Source organism: Asterias amurensis, chromosome 18 (genome assembly GCF_032118995.1).
Source record: "Asterias amurensis chromosome 18, ASM3211899v1".
Classification (NCBI taxonomy): Eukaryota; Metazoa; Echinodermata; class Asteroidea; order Forcipulatida; family Asteriidae; genus Asterias; species Asterias amurensis.
The window spans coordinates 4,224,442-4,242,405 of NC_092665.1; the positions used below are offsets into that span (position 1 = coordinate 4,224,442).

Consider the following 17,964-nt stretch of genomic DNA (forward strand, 5'->3'; position numbering starts at 1 on the left):
GCGATGTAACAACCCGACGTTTCGATCAGTAAGCTCGGATGGTCTTCAGGATAAAGAAACAAATCGCTGAATAAAGAAAAAATAGATAATGAAACAGTACTCGTTGAAGAAACAGGGTTCCTTTATCAAACAACACAAGCACCAAACTAACGGCAGTGTAACAACCCGACGTTTCGATCAGTACGTTCTGATGCTCTTTAGGATAAAGAAACAAACCGGTGACTATAATACAGATTATGAAGCAGTACCCATCATTACAAAATTCGGATCCCTACATCAAACATAACAAGCACAGAACTAACGGCCATGTAACAACTCGACGTTTCGATCAGTACGCTCTGATGATATTCAGGATAAGAAATAAATCGATGAATATCTTGCCTATTAAAGCCATTGGACACTTTCGGTAAACAGTGTTGTCCAAGGCCCACACTTCGTGTATCACAACTTCTATATAAAATAACAAACCTGTGAAAATTTAGGCTCAATCGGTAATAAGAGTCGGGAGAAAATAACGGGAAAACCCACCCTTGTTGCCGCACGTTTCCTCGTGTCATGACATGTGTTCAAAATAAATTCGTAATTCTCGCTATCGAGAATTGATATTGTTTTAATGTTTTCTCGAAAACTCAAGCATTTCATGGAATAATATTTCAAGAGAAGTCTTTCACCATTACCGAAAGTGTATAATGGCTTTAAGTAGCACCCATTGACATTAAACCCAGGTCCCGTTTTTAAAAGAAACCACGATCACTCCTTTATATACGCCTTATAAGGCAATGACTTTCTGACATGTATCCCTTTTAATTAAAAACAAGCGTCATGAAATATTGCCTATGTAAAGGCAAAATGTTGACAGATGTAGAGAAGTTCGCCTAAAAGAGACTGCGATAGATTTCTCTTGAGGCATCATCACCAAACAGGACAGAGTGATTACACAGCTACGAATTCCTTCCTTGTTCAGCTCCCTGTGTCCCCAATGATTCACGCTCTTTTACACCTTAAAGGCACTGGACACCTTTGGTAATTGCCAAAGACCAGTCTTCTCACTTGGTGTATCCAAACATATGCACAAAAAAAAAAAAAAAAAAAAAACATGTGAACATTTGGGCCCATCGTAGCAAGAAAATAATGAAAGGAAACACACTATTGTTGCATTTTTTTAATTTGGTGCTTTAGATGAAGTCTTTTATGATTTGAATGAGAAATAACCTCCAAAACTACGTTACTTCTGAGAAAGCCGTTTCTCACAATGTCTCACACTATCACTACCTCTCCATTGCTCCTTCCAAAGTTTGGATGTTATTTTTGAGTAATTTTCAATAGTGGCCAGTTCCTTTAAGGAGGCCTTAGCATCTCATGATGTTGTTCTTCTTCTTGTCGGCTCCCATCCCCGTGAATAATTTGTCCAACGAGATGGATAGGAAGAAGACCTTGGACTTTTTCGCACGTAGCTCGATATCATAACAACTAGACGTCTCTTTGTTTATCTTGTCTTCACTTGAGTGTTTCGTCTATTTTTTATGGCGGTATGAAGTCTCTTTATGATAAAGGATTTATTGTGTGTTATTGTAGACCTTCTGCACACTGTTGGTAATTACTCAAAATAATGTTTAGCATAAAAACTTGGTAACAAGCTGTTGATAGTACGAAACATTGTTAGAAACGGCTCCCTCTGAAGTAACGTAGTTTTTGAGAAAGAGGTTATTTCTCACTCTCAAAATAAAGGCTTCAGGCCTGTAGTCTGTTCATATGTTTTAAGTCGTCTGAGAGAACACAAATTTGTGCAGGAAGGGTGTTTTGTTCTTTCATTATTCTCTTGCAAAAAAACATGTAAAAATTTTGGCTCAATTGGTCATCAAATGACCAATTGAGCCAAAATTTTTACATGTTTTGTTGTTGTTGTTGCTTATATTGGGATGCACCAAGTGAGAATACTGGTCTTTGACAATTACCAAAAATGTGTCCACAGTGCCTTTAAGTGTTGAGAGATCTTGAATGTTTCATTCATCAATTTAAGGATAACAGTTAGCGATTACTGGAAACTGTTAAGTGTTTATCATATTCAGCGTATTCACAAAAACTAATCATACGTAATTATTCTTAATATGTATTTGACTATGTACCATTACCAGTAATACCGTTTAGCGCTCAACGATTTCACCTTCGTACATTTATCTCTGATTTCAAATATAATGAACATTGACACATTGACTCGACTGCGTGGGTGGTTTTACCATTTAAGACTTTATCAGTTAATAATTACTTAATCAAAATGCCATTCAGTTTTAATTAAAGCTCTTTACTAATCAAGACAATGGTATTCAGATATTAGTATACTGAATAATTGTGTAGGATAGAAAACTTCAACAGATCTACCCGTTGAAGGGTCTTTCATGAACTGACACAAGGTTCCGAAAGTCTGGAGCCCAAACTGGTAGTGACATTGCTTTGCTGGACTCCTATAGAGCACAACTCGGTTCTGGTTTAGATATCAGAGTAGGCTGGTCCCCTGTCCTTATCCGCAAGGATAAGGACGGGTGTTGGCTTTGAGTATACACTTGTATGTCAGATTTAACTGCGAACCTCCCGAACCATGAAGGCCATGTGAATTAAGCGAGGTTAAAGGTGATTATGTACGTGGACTGACCAGCAGATCTCTGGCTTAATTCATGAGCATCTAAGTGTGACGTCAGATGTTCAGGCTAATACCGGAGGTATTTAACATGTTCCCGTCACTCACAGCGGATTTGAAATATCTACACATGTACACGGTCATGTTGACAGCCATCCCGGGGTCGATTTCACAAATAGATAGGACTAGTCGTACCTTAGGACTACTAGTCCTAGAAGATATTAACAACTTATGGCTAGTCCTAAGTTAGGACGAGTAACTCGTCCTAACTCGCGATAACACTAGTATTAGCTCATTCTCTTTCCTGGGTTTAACAAGGACGCCTGGATGATTAGAAGAGCAGAGTTGACGTCATTTCAGGCACAGAAAATACCGCAGAAAAAGGCTCAAGTTTGTAGCTTGCGGAAATGAGGACTCAAACGACCGAATCGATGTAAAAAAAAAAAATTAAAAAAAAAAAAGACTAGATTGCCTGTCTACTGTCAGGTGCTAGGAAAATGATTTCACACAATTTGTCAGACAAGATGATTTGAAAGAAAACAGAAAATATATGTTTTCATCTTGGAAGAGGTTCTTGTTATGAAATGTCAAACAACACATCGACTGTGAAGAGTCAGACGTGGTTGAGATTTAAGATGACAGCTTCTAAGATGGTAACATGTGGTGCAAGATGACAGAGTGTCTGAGATGTGTTTAGATATCATGCTTCACTAGGATAGTGCAGCAAAATAGACCAAATCAGAGCTCGTTTGTTTATACGGATATGGTTGAACTATAGTAGACGGCGTCTCTCGTTTATTAAACTATTTCTATGGCGTCACTCTGTTGATTAAAGTGTTGATTATTTTCATGAATCTACACTTAAATGTAGATTTTTTTACGAATCTACACTCAACTGTAGATTCGTAATGAATCTACAGTTAGTGTACAACATGACGTGAAAAACTCAGCTGAAAACATGCAATATTTCAATTTCCAAAAACAATTTCTCAGTAAAACAACTTACTCATGTAAAATTATGTGACAACATTATTGTCCTCGATAATGTTGCAAGCACTTTAACTGCTCATACATTTTACAAAGTCATTTTCCTTCATGGTTTGACAAAGTAAAATAGTTTAAGTAAGAAAATTGTTAAAGTAAGAGAATAGACTCTAAAGTGTAGATTCCCGATTACAATGTACTCGCCTTCGACTCGTACACTATACACGAATCTACATTTTTTTTCAGTTATTCTCCTTAAAGCCATTGGACACTTTCGGTAAACAGTATTGCCCAAAGGCCCACACTTCGTGTACCACAACTTATATATAAAATAACAAACCTGTGAAAATTTAGGCTCAATCAGTCATCGGAGTCGGGAGAAAATAACGGGAAACCCACCCTTGTTTCCCCACGTTTCGCCGTGTCATGACATGTGTTTAAAACACATCCGTAGTTCTCGCTATCGAGAATTGATTTTTTTTTTCTCAAAAAGTAAAGCATTTCACCATTATAAGTTATTTGTAAATCTGTGAACTTTTATTTTGTTTTCTGTTCCGAAAGTGTAAAATGGCTTTAACAGAAGAAAATTATGCATTGAGAACGTATGACAATCCCTTATTATGTTAACATTTAACCTCCTTGTTTTCTGGCTGCAAATTCCTTTTTTTTGCAACCATTAATAGTCCCACTGACTCGATCTCTGAGGTGTGACACCATTTGGTTATTTATTTATTCAATGTCACAAAACAAGTTCGCATGACCTCTGCTATCCATTAAAAAAAAAAACACTTGAGTCTTTGATGTGTACCAGCAATAAACTGCTACCTCAGAAAAATTGAGCATTAATAAGTTATTAATGTTGACATAGTAGATAATGGTCAGGTTTGGGTCGATACGTTTTTGACATTTATGATGCATGCCAGTTGATTCTGGGAAAGATATTGAATGTTCAATTATTTTGAGTTGGACACAAACATGGGGCTTACTTTAAGATTAGTTTGTCGGTACTTCTAACAATTTATTTCCAAACTTATCGGCAAGTTTTTGCGCTAACCTAGATGACTGCTTCTCCTTGACGTTATCTTTGTATAGTATAGTAAAATCAAAAATATGTTGAAGTGACCTCATTGAGTCAACCTCAGCGTTTATTGTTTTAGCCATGACTCTATTGGTAATTACCTAAAACGATTGTTCGCATAAAAACGTACTTGGTAGAAACAAGCACAGGAGAGCTGCTGATTATATAAAACATCGTGAGAAGCGGCTCCCTCTGAAGTAAGGTAGTTTTTGCGAAAGAAATCATTTTTCACTCAAATATTTTAGTTGAATTCAGCTGAGATCTCGAATTCAAGGCATCTGAAAGCATATACAACTTGTGCGACAGGTGTGTTTTTCTTCCATTATTCTCTCACAACTTTGGCGACCATTTAAGTTCAAATTGTACAGTTATTTTAGTGTACATATGGTGAGATACACCGAGAGAGAAGACTGGTCTTTGACAATTACCAATAGTGTCCAGTGCCTTTAAGAACATGGGTCATTCACGCACGTACAAGCCTCCATAAATTTGCATCTTTCAATCAGGGATATTTTAAAACTTACCTTCGACAGGGACAACGTTTCCATATTAATAAGGGAGATTGTGTGCAACAATCAGGGGAATATTTGTAGCTACAGTCAACAGGGCGAACATTTCCATAACCAGGGAGATTTTGTAGCTACTTTCAACAAATACAAGGTTCAATAATCAGCAAGATGTTGTACAACAGTCAGGGAGTTATTTGTAGCTACAGTCAACAGGGCGAACATTTCCATAACCAGGGAGATTTTGTAGCTACTTTCAACAAATACAAGGTTCAATAATCAGCAAGATTTTGTACATCAATCAGGGAGTTATTTGTAGCTACAGTCAACAACAAAAAACAAGTTTCCATAACCAGGGAGATTTTGTACATAATCAGGAGTTATTTGTAGCTATATTCAACAAAGAAAAAAGCTTCCATAATCAGGGAGAATTTGTACATCAATCAGGGAGTTATTTGTAGCTACATTAAACAAAGACAAAGCTTCCATAGGAAAATCGTGTACATCAATCAGGGAGATATCTGTTGCTACATTCAACACAGACAAGTTTCCAGAATCATGGAAATTGTGTACATCAATCAGGGAGTTATTTGTAGCTACATTCAACAAAGACAAAGCTTCCATAATCAGCAAGATTTGTAAAACAATCAGGGAGTTATTTGTAGCTACGTTCAACAAAGACAAAGCTTCCATAATAAGCAAGATTTGTAAAACAATCAGGGAGCTATTTGTAGCTATATTCAACAAAGACAAAGCTTCAATGATCAGGGAGATTTGTACAACAATCAGGGAGCTATTTGTAGCTATATTCAACAACAAAAGACAAGTTTCCATAACCAGGGAGATTTTGTACATCAATCAGGGAGCTATTTGTAGCTACATTCAACAAAGACAAAGTTTCCATAATAACCAGGAAGATTTTGTACAACAATCAGGGAGCTATTTGTAGCTATATTCAACAAAGACAAAGTTTCCATAACCAGGGAGATTTTGTACATCAATCAGGGAGTTATTTGTAGCTACATTCAACAAAGACAAAGTTTCCATAATAACCAGGGAGATTTTGTACATCAATCAGGGAGTTATTTGTAGCTATATTCAACAAAGACAAAGCTTCCATAATCAGGGAGATTTGTACAACAATCAGGGAGCTATTTGTAGCTATATTCAACAAAGACAAAGCTTCCATAATCAGGGAGAATTTGTACATCAATCAGGGAGTTATTTGTAGCTACATTCAACAACAAAAGACAAGTATCTAAATCATGAAAAATTTTGTACATCAATCAGGGAGTTATTTGTAGCGACATTCAACACAGACAAAGTATCCATAATAACCAGGAAGATTTTGTACAATAATTAGGGAGCTGTTTGTAGCTACATTCAACAAAGACACAGTATCCATAACCAGGGAGATTTTGTACATGTAGTTACATTCAACAACAAAATACAAGTTTCAATAATCAGCAAGATTTGTACAACAATTGGAGCTATTTAGAATCACGTTCAACATGGACAACGTTGCAATAATAAGGGAGATTTTAAAGGATTTTGGTAAGTTTTCAAAATGTCCATAGATTTAGGGTTTAAAGATAATGATAGTAGAAAGCTTCCCTTCAAATTTTACTTATGAGTAAAACAATGTCATGAAAATACGTTTGTAAATGATTAAAATAATGTTCGTCTCATGAGACGAAAGTTATTGTCATGACATTGTTTTACTCATTTCCCCAAAACTACAGCACCTCAGCACGTAATATTTTCAGGGAAGCTTTCTACTATCATTATCTTCAAACTGTGTAAGTATAGTGTAAATCTGTGGACAATGTGTTTTGTCCTACAAAAGTTACATAGACCCTTTAAAATGTGTTCATCAGAACAAGGAAATATTGTTTGATTGATTTTTTTTTTTTTTGAGATCTCTGCAGAATCAGGGAGAGTTGACAAGTCTCCACCCCCTTCAGCGATACAAGATGTGCTTCTCCTAAATCAATATTTATAGTATAGCAAACATTCATGAACCATGCATTTATTTCATGGCCACGAATCTGCAGAAATATTGCGTTCAAATCTAGAAGAATATTGGGAAGGAGAGTGTTCAGTCGAAGACTGTCATGTCAACTGATATTTTCATCGATAGGAAATCATTTTAAAATAAATTACTTCCACAGATATCGGGTGTGCTTCATCAATGGGTTGATACAAACTTATTTGTTATTGATACGAATGTCATTTGGAAATAAATTACGTCCATAAACGTTGGGGGCGTACTGGGATAATCAAAGTGTTTGCAAAACGCATCATTTCTCGTTTTGTTATAAACATAGATTGATGATGACATGTATAGACCGCCTACACATTGTGGATAGGTCGATCAGGTACTTTAGTAAACAGGCTGATTTTCTCAAGAGGGAAGACCTGGCGGCAGCAGCATGCCGCCACAGGCACAGAAACTCGCTATTACGCCTCATGATTTGTGCGAATTTATCGTTCATGACAAAAACAACGCCCCCAAAATGTGCTTACCATAGGCCTACTAAGGTTACCAGCCAAAACAGAATATCACATGCGCCACATTACGACTGCCCATTGGGCCCCAATTTATTAGAAACAGCTAAACCAAAACTGAACTGTGCTATATAACCATACTAAGGTTACCAGCCGAAATGCAATGTCACATGTACCATATGTGACTGGTATTCTGCCTAATTTTGCTGAACAAAAGAGAATTGCTAAGCAATTGTTGTCTAGTACTCAAGCAGCAATGTGACATAAAGAACAGGGTGTTACGTATTATTATAATGCTTACCATACTAAGGTTACCAGCCAACATGTAATGAATTTCATGTGCCACATGTGACTGGTATCATGTTTATTTTTGCTCAACAGAAAAGTGTTGGGCAATATTTTTTGTGATTAAGAACAGGGGTGTGACGTATTATTATACGTATTATTATACACTGTGCTTACCATACTAAGGTTACCAGCGAACATGTAATGAATGTCGTGAAACACGTGACTGGTATCCTGCTTATTTCTGCTTAACAGAAAATAATCAACAATTTTTTCTACTCAAACAGCTTTGTGATATGAGGAACAGGGTGTGACATATTATACACTGTGCAAGGTTACCAGGGGTGGATTTCACAAAGTTAGTCCTAACTTAGGACTAGTCCTAGGCAATGCTAAGAGATATGATTGGTCCTAAGTTAGGACCAGTAACTCATCCTAACTTAGGACTGGTCCTATCTCTTAGCATTGCCTAGGACTAGTCCTAAGTTAGGACTACCTTTGTGAAAACCACCCCAGCCAACATAAACGGATGTCGTCTACCACATGTGACTGGCATCCTGCTTATTTTTGCTTAACAGAAAATTGTTAGGCAATATTTTTCTGCTCAGACAAGACAGATTGTGATATTAGGAACAGGTGTGACGATAATAAACACTGTGAAGGGTTACCAGATATTGAGAACAGGGTGTGACATTAATATACACTATGAAGGGTTACCAGCCAACATAAATCGATGTCGTGTACCACATGTGACTGGTATCCTGCTTTTTTCTGCTTAACAGAAAATTGTGACGCAATTTTGTTCTGCTTAAACAGCTTTGTGATATTAAGAACAGAGTGTGACATATCTATTCTACACTGAGCAGTAAAAACAAAACACAATACAATGTTTGGTCATTTCATGCATTTTGATCAGTTTGTTGTATACGTGTAGATAAATCGTGTGTCTGCATTGTTAGGCTCACATATACCCAAGTACACATTGCTCGCTTGCTGCCGGATCATTTGAATAAAGAGTATATTTGATTTGAAGTAGTGGTGCTGAAGCTGAAGAGACGACACGATTCCGAGAGTGGTTCAGCGACCGACTGAAGACTACTTCAACAACATCGTTCAGCTCTTAAAACAGTGTGCCCTTTGTGAATAAAATATATCCACTCGTCGATATTGGTTGTTACTCACGAAGGACATGTGGCTGATTGAGCGTTTTCAAAATACATTAAAACTCCGTACAAAAAGACAATTTCAGTCCGCACTCGTATAATCGTTACCGTGTTTCTTTTTCTATGTATCATCACAAACCTCAGTGATCTTATATTATTTATATTATATATTAATTGGTTTATTTCACTAAAAAAAAACACGTTGAAAGGGAATGTAGGGCCTACAGTATGATAACTGATGGGTTGAATTGCATATACAGTATGCAAGTTTCTTTAAAAAGTAGCTAAAAGGTTGAACAGGTTAAACACACAATAGGTAATGAGCAAGCTTTACAAACAATAAAAACACCCAACAACCAACCAGCAATTGATCTTGATGAAGTGGCAGTAAACAGTTTTGATTGATTGTATGTATTCATTAATTCTTAAGTTGGGTAAGCGTCATAATTTGATTTTTGTCTAATTTTAAAACGATTTATTTCCCGATTATGTAAGTTTCGACTACGAGGAGGGGGTTTGAAGTAAATATTTTTTTTGTTTAGTTTTACGATTTATTTTATATACTTTTTTTATAGATCTGAAACGAACGTTGGGGTCTCTTGTAATCATCGACTCCTCTTTCACTGCGTGGAAAGAAAGGGGCATTTCATAAAGCTTATACAAAACATTTTTAAGCAAAGTTCTTTGCTAAGCAAAAAAGTGAGCGAGGCACCAGTTGCAACAATATAAACTTTATGGAAATTTGCTTGTAACCAGTGTCTGTTTAAGCATGTCTTTGTGCTCAGCAAGTTTTAATACTTTATTACAGGTTTTATGAAATTGAACACAGGGCCCCGATTTCATGTAGAGCTGCTCAAGCAAAAAATAGTATTACAATTTGTTTTCTTCTAAACACACAATTTGCAGGAAAAAAAACCCCGACACAACTGCCCCCATGTCCCCGATATTGCCTTGGTGCCCTTGAAATGATCAAATTCAAATGCCCTCATATGCGAAGGACCAACACTCTTTGCCCTAAGAACGAAACGACTGTCTAAAAGACTGGAAGGGTAGTCCTCTATCTTGCTAAGACATGGTGTAATTTATTTGTTATTTATACACCGCGACCGTCGATTGTTAAGCAATCATCCCCTCCAATGATAACAATAACATCAATTACTACCAACGTACACAAACCCACCAAAGTGACATTAATACATGAGTCACGAGAAAGTGGTTATTACGCAATACACTAATGGATGAAATGGGTTCTTACCTTTAGTAGATCCAAAGAGGTATATAGGACCCTCTATGGTAGATCGATGAGTTACGGTCCCACGTTGGCGAGATCCAATGATTCAACACGAAGCAGTCCAATCCCTAATACTGCTATCTACGGTAGAAAGCACAAACCACTACTGCGTTTACTATATCATTAAAGGGATGGTACACGTTTGGTAATTACTCAAAACAAATGTTAACTTAAAAACTGACTTGGTAACGAGCATTGGAGAGCTGTTGATAGTAAAAAAAAACATTGTGGGAAACGACTCCCTCTGAAGTAACGTAGTTTTTGAGAAAGAGGTAATTTCTCACTAAAATAACAAAAGACTTCTAGCTAGAAGTCTTTTATTCCTATCTGAAAGCACACAAATTCGTCCAACAAGGGTGTTTTTTCTTTCATCATTTTCTTCAACTTCGATGACCAATTGAGCCCAAATTTATTTTCACAGGCTTGTTATTTTATGCTTATGATGGGATACACCAAGTGAGAACACTGGTCTTTGACAATTACCAAACGTGTACAGGAACACGTTGCCTTGGATCGGTTGAGTTGGTCTTTGAAAAGCGTTTGTAGCCGTTTGTTATAAAATGCATCATGGGTGAAAGATGCTGTAAAAGTAGAATACAATGATCCACACAAACATGCCTCTTAATTGCACGGTTTTCCTTTGACCCCGTCGACTAACACGGTCGGTCATATATGGGAGTCAAAATGTTGACAGTAAAAGGAAAACCACGCAATTTCGAGCCAAATTTGTGTGAATAATGTATTCTACTTTTAAAAACACCCTTCCAACCAGATGCATTTTATAAAAAAAACGCTTACAAACGCTTTTTCTAGACCAACTCGTTCGATCCAAAGCAACGTGTTCCTTTCAGTTAGTTTTTTTTGCATTCTCCCTACTAGCGCTTTGTATCCTTTGGAAAAGGCTCTCTATATTTACGGTTATTATTCATGAACGCGGGTCTGATGGATCAACCATTTCGTTCGTTGTTTTAAAGGCATTGGACATGTTTTGGTAATTGACAAAGACCAGTCTCACTTGGTGTATCCTAAAATATTATGCATAAAATAAAAAAACCTGTAATAATTTGACGCAATATTTGGTCATCAAATTTGCCAGAGAAAGGTGAAAGAAAAACATTGTTGCATTACTTTGTGTGCTTTCAGATGCATAAAGGCTTCAGCTGAAGTATTTTATTATTTGAGTGAGGAATAACCGTCTTTCTCAAAAACTACGTTACTTCAAATCAGAGGGTGCCGTTTCTCCCAATGTGTTATAATACCAACAGCTCTCCATTGCTTGTTACCAAAGTATGTTTAAAATGCTAACAAATATTTTGTGTAATTACCAAATACTGTCCAGTTCCTTTAAAGCCATTGGACCCTTTCGGTAAACAGTATTGTCCAAGGCCCACACTTCGTGTATCACAACTTCTATATCAAATAACAAACCTGTGAAAATTTAGGCTCAATCGGTCATCGGAGTCGGGAGAAAATAACGGGGAAAACCCACCCTTGTGTATCCGCGCGTTTCGCCGTGTCATGACATGTGTTTAAAATAAATCCCTAATTCTCGCTATCGAGAATTGATATTGCTTTACTGTTTTCTCAAAAAGTAAAGCGTTTCATGGAATAATATTTCAAGAGAAGTCTTTCACCACTACCTTCTGTAAACCATGTAAGTTATTTGTAAATCTGTGAACTTTTATCTTTTTGTCTGTACCGAAAGGATCCAATGGCTTTAATGATATCTCATGTCATTTAGAATTTACTCTGCTTGAGTTTGTGACTGGTTTCCTGCTTAGCAGAAAGTTGTTAGGCAATATTTTCTGCTTAAGCAGCTCCAGGAAGTTGCACACATGGCCAAAATTCACGGCATCGTGCTTACGGACTTGTTTCCACACGGTTTATTGTGGGCCTCCGTAAGCGCATTTACTCGTAAGCTTAGCAGCGCCTGAATTAAAGCAATCGACGTTTTACGAAAGCAGCTCAGGCGTTGAATCAAACCGACAATTATATATTTATGTGATCTGACAATAATTTACTTTGGTTTAATGCTGTGGGATATTGAAACCGTATGTAATTAGCCACGCACTGGCAGGAACGGCATACTTCATTTGGGATGCAGTGAAGCATGCGGGACTGCGAGACATATAGGCCTATATAGTCGTATTCCCTGTTTGTCATAAATGGTGTAATACTGGCACCAGGGGTCGATTTCACAAAGAGTTAGGACTCGTCTTATCTCGAGTTAGGACGAGTAACTCGTCCTAACTTAGGATTTATCTTAAAGTCTGCATGCTACAGTGCATGGTTGGGACTCGTCCTAAGTCCTAAGATTATAAGTCTTATAGTTAGGAAGAGTTTGGTGAAACCGACGGGCTATCATTAACCCGCCTAGACTCGATTTGACGTTTGGTCGATTTGTGGCATGGTATCGTCTGCATTGTGTACTTGAAATCTCAGGAATTCTTTAGAAGATTTATTAGGGGGAACTTAAAGACAGTGGACACTCTTGGCAATTGTCAAAGACCAGTCTTCTCACTTGGTGTACCTAAACATATGCAAAAAATAACAAACCTGTGAAAATTTTAGCTTAATTGGTCGTCGAAATTGCGAGATTTGAATGAAATAAAAAACACTCTTGTCCCACGAAGTTGTGTGCTTTCAGATGCTTGATTTCGAGACCTCAAACTCTAAACTTGGTCTCGAAATCAAATTTGCAGAAAATTACTTCTTTCTGGAAAACTACGTCACTTCAGAGGGAGACGTGTCTCACAATGTTTTATACTATCAACCTCTCCCCATTACTCGACACCAAGTAAGGTTTTATGCTAATAATTATTTTGAGTAATTACCAATAGTGTCCACTGCCTTTAACTATACAAGAGGAAAATAGTTTACACTGCTCTACATGCAAATGTCGTGGGTCCGAATCCCACCTGCGTATTATGCCTGTGATTTCCCTACCCCCCCCCCCACATAATTCGAGAAAGTACAGAGTATAGTGCTAACACACATCGGTGTATATGGGTAAAACCAAAGATAAATGAATGTTCTTTTTCCCCGATGCAAATTTACAACCTTCTAGGAAAACAGTTGTTAAATATTAGTATGGGAACATTTGGACATGGGGTACCATCTGCCCCAAATGGATTATACAGTCACACTGAGTGTATGATTTGAATATTGCTCAATCCTACATGCATTACGAACATTCTTACTAAGTGAATATATTAACACTAGGCCTACGTTGCTAAGATATGCATTCATTTCGGTACACGGTATTTTGTTTAAACAAGGCTCGTTGCTGTGGTGTTTTTCCCCCATTGACACAATTCATCCGTTGGTCGGTACGATAAGTTTAAAATTAGCTGTCGTAAAATATAATTAGATGTGGGAGAATTGGCTGAAAATATAATGTCAAATGATACTTAATACGCCTAAATGTGATGAGCAAAACATCCAAAATAAACAAATAATCTTGAGCAAAACCAGACTGTCCATCACTCCCACTAAATTGCCTAAATCCATATTTAGTCACAAATATTAGTTTCTAAATATAGTAAACACAGTACACGGCAGTCAGATAGTAGAAACACTTACCGTGCAAGCTGCTTCGACAGGTGTGTTTGCCGCACTATACCCCGGCCGTGTTTTGAACGCAGCATACGGTCAAGTTGTTATTGATACCTTCCATAGACTGTAAGGTAATATTTTAATATAATGAAGTCATGTCAGTAGAATGGGTGCAGTGCTCACACTGAGTGGTTCATTATTGAAGAAAATGCACAGCTTATGAGTCTGCGTTGAAAGTAGTTAATGAGACTGCACTGAAATAAGGCTTATCATCACTCTGTGTTTAAGCATGGTGGGTAGTGCCATTTAGGAACTCCCTACTCCTTGCTATTAATGCAACCTCTAGGAGACGTATGCACAGTGTAGTGGCCGGTGTATGTGTGTGTGTGCTGACCCGGTGCCTTTAATTGGACCACTAGTATGTAAATGCCACGTAGCTAAAAAAAAAATGTAGAAAAATGTGAGTTGAATTATAGACAGTGTGGTGCCGTGAGTGTTTGGTCATTAAGTGATTAATCAAACACAATACAGGCGTTGTGTCTGTGAATCACAGTGGTCAAGTCAGCGAAGCACACTTTGGTATTTATTGAGTGCATCGCAGGCGTTTGTACGTTTGACAGGAAATCAAACACATTTATAGATTTTTCAGAACAGTTGTTCATTTTCGTTTAACCCAAATACTGCCTGATGCCATAAAAAACAAGCAGGGCGGTCTACGCAACAACAAGATCGTCTGAAAATAAGTGGGCAGAGGGTAACCCCCCCCCCACCCTAACATTTATCCTGTTGGACCCCTTTCACACGAGAGCAATTTAGCAAGGGTCCCTTGCTAAATTGTAGCATGGTTGTAAAATTTTACAAAATGTACCTCGTGTGAAAGGAAAACAACTTTTTCTGCTGTCCAAGTTCGCTTGACAATCTTATCAAATATTGCTAAATTGTCAACCATGCTAAAATTAAGCAAGAGACCCCCAGGTAACTTGCTGTCGTGTGAATAGCACTTTTGATGTACGAAGTACTCCCACCCATGGAGCATTAAATTGAGCTTATTGCTCAATGCCCCACCCGATAGTGACACTCTAAAAAATGTCTGATTTGCACCGTCAAAACTCGATTTCCAGAGTCACAATAAAATCAAACATGGCCGCTTTTTCCCTGCCCGGGAAATAAATTTTAAAAAGAATTTTTAAGACTCATAGAACATCAATGGAAACACAATAGAAAGAAGTACATCGAACACCAACACATATTCAAAGTCGGGAGCCTGGAGTCGAAACCGCGATTTCGAAAAGAGCCTAATGGAGCTATAACAGGGTGATAGCTCCATATATTATTACACTGAACATGAAATAATAATATTTCTATATTGTATGATAAACAAGAGTATTAACCTGCCTGTGATATTTTTTTTAACATGAGTCGGGAAAGTACTGTACAGTGCTAACACACATCGGTGTATGGGTAAAAAATAATAATATTCTTTATCCCCGATGCAAATTTAACATCTCTTATATAAACAAGATTGATATATGTTGACGATAACAGACTCTGTAATCGGGTGACAATCGAACGAGAGGGTAAGTGACATTTGAATGGTTCGAGTGCCTCGCTATCAACCATTGTATTATCCACATTGTTATAAAATGCTAAAAGGCACGAGACACGTTAGATATAGCATGGAGGTAGCTACCTCCATGGATATAGTTACTCAAAACTTACTGATCATTAATAGCAATGAAGATGTTGACAGTATAAAACATTGTGAGAAATGACTCCCTCTATGCTCTGAAGTAACGTAGTACGTTTTGAGAGAATTTCTCACCAACATATTTGAATCGAAGACTTAAAGGCAAAACAACCGCGGGGCCAGGCTAGCCTGAGCCGAATCTGGAGTCGAAGCAGTGGTCTTGAAAAGGGCTAAAGTCTGGTTCCTTGGAACGCAGCAACTGTTAAAAGCAGTGGACACTATTGGTTATTCCTCAAAACAATTATTAGCATAAAACCTTTCTCGGTGACGAGTAATGGGGAGAGGTTGATGGTATAACACATTGTGAGAAACGGCTCCCTCTGAAGTGGAGTAGTTTTCGAGAAAGAAGTCATTTTCCATGAATTTGATTTCGAGACCTCAGATTTAGAATTTGAGGTCCCGAAATCAAGCATCTGAAAGCACACAACTTCGTGTGATGGTGTGACAAGGGTGTTTTTTCTTTCATTATTATCTCGCAACTTTGATGACCAATCGAGCTCAAATTTTCACAGGTTTGTTATTTTATGCATATGTTAAGATCCACCAAGTGAGAAGACTGACCTCTGACAATTACCAAAGGTGTCCAATGCCTTTAAGTGTTGAATAAAAATAACTTTGAATATATAATTACAAAACTGATTAAGCACTGAGAACGTGGCTAATTTCATTCACGACATATCAAACGATGTTTCCAACCCGAAAGTTCTTTTGGCTGTTTAAGAAAACAAAAGTGCTGCGGGAAAAAAAAACCGTGCTCTTTAATATAGACCGGTTCGTGGAATTTAATTTACTCTAAAAGGTTTGTGTCTGACAGCGAGATAACCTGGGTGGAATCATTAAGAGAAGAAAGATGCAATCTTCATATCCGAGTCAAGGGACTGATGTACATGTAATAATTGCAATCGACATCGTAGGAAGTGCAATTCTTACCATACGACACTTTGGATTTGTAGCGTGATATCCCTTGACGATATAGACCGGGAGGGAAATGCTCGTCTATACATTAAAGGGAAGGTACACGTTTGGTAGTTACTCAAAACAAATATTAACTTAAAAACTGACTTGCTGGTAACGAGCATTGTAGAGCTGTTGATAGTAAAGTATAACACGACTCCCTCTGAAGAAACGTTGTTTTTGAGAAAGATGTATTTTTTCACTAAAATAAAAAAAAAACTTCTAGCTAGAAGTATTTTATTCCTATCTTAAAGCACACAAATTCTTCCAACAAGGGTGTTTTTTCTTTCATCATTTCCTCGCAACTTCGATGACCGATTGAGCCAAAATTTTCACAGATTTGTTATTTTATGCTTATGATAGGATACACCAAGTGAGAAGACTGGTCTTTTGACAATTACCAAACGTGTACAGTGCCTTTAAAGGCACTGGACACCCAAATGTCAAAGAACCAGTATTCTCACTTGGTGTATCCCAACATATGCATAAAATAACAAACCTGTGTAAATTTGGGGCTCATCGAAATTGCAAGAGAATAATGAAAGGAAAAAACACCCTTGTTGCATTACTTTGTGTGCTTTCAGATGCAAAAAGGCTTCAGTTGAAGGGTTCTTATTCCTCCATGGTTGAAGTATTTATTATTTGAGTGAGAAATTGCCTCGTTCTCAAACCCTACGTTACTTCAGAGGCCGCCGTTTCTCACAATGTTTCTCACAATGTTTTGTCAGTCCGTTCGTTCTTGCCCCCGTTTATTGTCTGTCCCCAGGCATCCCTTCATAAGCCTCGGCTTCCAGATGGTGCCTCCATACTCTATTTTGTTTTTTCTTCTCACCCTCATTAAATAGCTTTGTATATTGGTTATTCCTTAAAACCATTGTTTGTACTGTTTTCATGAAGTATGGAAATAAATATCAGTTTGAATAAATGAATACTATCAACAGCTCTCCATTGCTCGTTACCAAGTACGTTTTTATGCTATCAGCTATTTTGAGTAATTACCAAACACGTCTAGTCCCTTTAATGATTATAACCTGTAGGGAACGACCCGCTGTTTACCAACAGGTCCCATTATTCAGTTATAAATGCGATGGCGCTCATTCTGTATGATGTTCATTTTGCTTTTAACATGTACCCCCTAGGAATACACCTGAGTGATTCGCGTACAAACAACAATGTTTGTCAGGTTTTAGGATTAGACTTGTCATGCATCACCATTATACAAGATTGAGAGGGTGTGGGGGGAATTCATTTTTTTTTC

At 37.4% G+C, this 17,964-nt stretch overlaps 2 protein-coding genes across 2 annotated transcripts in view; both read right to left on the bottom strand.

Annotated features, from left to right (window-relative positions):
• Positions 1 to 14,077, bottom strand: part of LOC139950727 (von Willebrand factor A domain-containing protein 5B1-like) — a 92,569-nt gene extending 78,492 nt beyond the window's left edge. The window contains exons 1-2 of the mRNA XM_071949517.1: positions 14,033 to 14,077; positions 10,415 to 10,531 (exon numbers count right to left, since the gene is read on the bottom strand). The gene's annotated coding sequence lies outside the window, so the exon portion shown is untranslated. The remainder of the gene's footprint in view (positions 1 to 10,414; positions 10,532 to 14,032) is intronic.
• Positions 1 to 17,964, bottom strand: part of LOC139950732 (uncharacterized) — a 157,915-nt gene that overhangs the window by 4,090 nt on the left and 135,861 nt on the right. The window lies entirely within an intron of this gene.